The sequence below is a fragment of the Tenrec ecaudatus genome, chromosome 1 (genome assembly GCF_050624435.1).
Source record: "Tenrec ecaudatus isolate mTenEca1 chromosome 1, mTenEca1.hap1, whole genome shotgun sequence".
Taxonomy (NCBI): Eukaryota; Metazoa; Chordata; class Mammalia; order Afrosoricida; family Tenrecidae; genus Tenrec; species Tenrec ecaudatus.
The window spans coordinates 243,541,651-243,543,876 of record NC_134530.1 but is presented as its reverse complement, the minus strand read 5'-3'; the positions used below and the strand labels follow the sequence as shown (position 1 = coordinate 243,543,876).

The following is a 2,226-nucleotide window of genomic DNA, read 5'->3' as shown; positions in this document are numbered from 1 at the left end:
AAAGGCTTGAAGGTGAACAAGCGGCCATCTAGCTCAGAAGCAACAAAGCCCACATGGAAGAAGCACACCAGCCTGTATGATCACAAGGTGCCAAAGGAACTAGGTATAAGGCATCATGCAAATATATATATATATATATATATATATACCATAGTGAATGAAGAGGGAAGTGTAGAGTAGAGACCCAAAGCCCATTTGTTGGCCACTGGAGATCCCCTCACTGAGGGCTTTAGGAGAGAAGATGACTCAGTCAGGGTGCGATGTAGTACCGATGAAGAACACAGCTTTCCCTCATATCCTGGATGCTTCCTCCCGCCAGCTACCATGAACCAAATTCTACCTTGCAGGACTGATAGGGCAGAGGTTGTACACTGGTGCATATGGGAGCTGGAGGCACAGGGAATCCAGGGTGGATGATACCTTCAGCATCAGGGGTGTGAAGGGCTATACTGGGAGAGTGGAGGGTGAGTGGGTTGGAAAGGGGGAACCGATTACAAGGATCCACATGTGACCTCCTCCTTGGGAGATGGATGGCAGAGAAGGGGGTGAAGGGAGACTCCGGATAAGGCAAGATATGACAAAATAACAATCTATAAATTATCAAGGGCTCATGAGGGAGGAGGGAGCGGGGAGGGAGGGGGAAAAAAAGAGGACCTGATGTAAAGGGCTTAAGTGGAGAGCAAATGCTTTGAAAATGATTAGGCCAAAGAATGTACGGATGTGCTTTATACAATTGATGTATGTATATGTATGGATTGTGATAAGAGTTGTATGAGCCCCTAATAAAATGTGGGGAAAAAAGAATGGAAATATGATCTACAATAAAGAAGAGGGCTCAATTTGATATTTAATTGGAAGCAAAGTTGGATTCATCTTTGTACAAAAGACCAAAGTTCATCAGACCCTTGAACAAGAGCTGACAGGAAATAAGCTTTTTTCCCCCCATTTTCACAAGATTAAATGATTATTACAAAAGCGCGCCACACTGTGTCGAAATCAGCATTTTCTCCCATAATTCTGTGCATCTGGGACTACAGAAATGTCACTGTCCCTGCCCCACATCTTCAAATTAACATTCTCAGGTCACAACAGTAAATCTTCCCAAAGGGGACCTTCCGGAAGAACAAGCTATTTCCTCGGCTCATATTTCCCTCTTTCTGTAGCATGCACCAACAATCTATCCAAGAAGTAAATATTGGGGAGTAGGGAGGGCATCCACCAGCAAGCCCCCAGTTGTTGACAGCCATCAGGTTAGAGACAAGCATGAAAGGATAGGTCAGCATACTGGCAAAAAAGCCAGTGACAGCCTGGGAATAACTCTTCATTTCACTCATGGTGGAAACCCCACTGTCCAGTGCATAGGTATTGACGAGGTAGGCCAGTGAGATACAGAGCCACAAAGAAATGATGTCATCAAGGAGGCGAGGAATAAGACCCACAAAAAAACCTAGGATGCCCTCTTCTCGATAGATGGTCATTATGGAGTCGCCAAGTCCACAGTATTTGGATTCTCTGCCGATGAACTGTACCATTGACCTCAGCGTGATCACGTCGAAAGGATGTGTGATGAGGGTAGCCGCAGAACGAGCCATCATCTCTCGTATTGTCTCCTTAACAACTCGATCAAAGGAAGACGAGGCATCTTTCTGGACATTGCCAGAATTAATTTCCTCAGGCTTCTCACAGTCCTGGTAATGCTGCAACACTTTGCCGTGGACTATGGTTCCCAGGACCCCAGAGCACAGTCTGGGGGTGAGGCCTGTGAACAGCCCACGCTTCCCATTGATGCTGGAGATGTGCTGAGCATAACAAAAGAGACCAAGAAGCTGACATACTTGTCGCCCCAAAATATTGCGTCCTATTGTTGGAGGAAGAGGCTCATATCCCACATGAGCGGCTCGGACAGGATGGTGAGACCGGAGCCCAGGAGCACCTGACTGGCCACGTCCGCCATGATGGCACGATGGCACCCGGGGACGGACGGACTGACAGACCCACCAAGCGACGGAGCCGGCCCAGGGTCACGTGTCAGGGACGCCGGCTTCACTGGCCCGCCTGCGGCGCGTGCGCACGCACCGGAAATAAGCTTTCTATAGAGAATCCTGTGGAAATCTAAGTGAGATCATGTCCTTCAGAAAGAGTAATGCAAAAAAAAAAAAAAAGACTGAATTTTATTATTGCTGTTATTATAGTTCTTAGGATTTCAGACCAAAAAGAAAGAATAGA

The 2,226-nt window shown here is 47.0% G+C and overlaps 1 pseudogene; it reads right to left on the bottom strand.

The window, feature by feature from the left end:
• Positions 1–990: 990 nt before the first annotated feature.
• Positions 991–1,954, bottom strand: LOC142437400 (mitochondrial carrier homolog 2 pseudogene; annotated as a pseudogene).
• Positions 1,955–2,226: the final 272 nt, after the last annotated feature.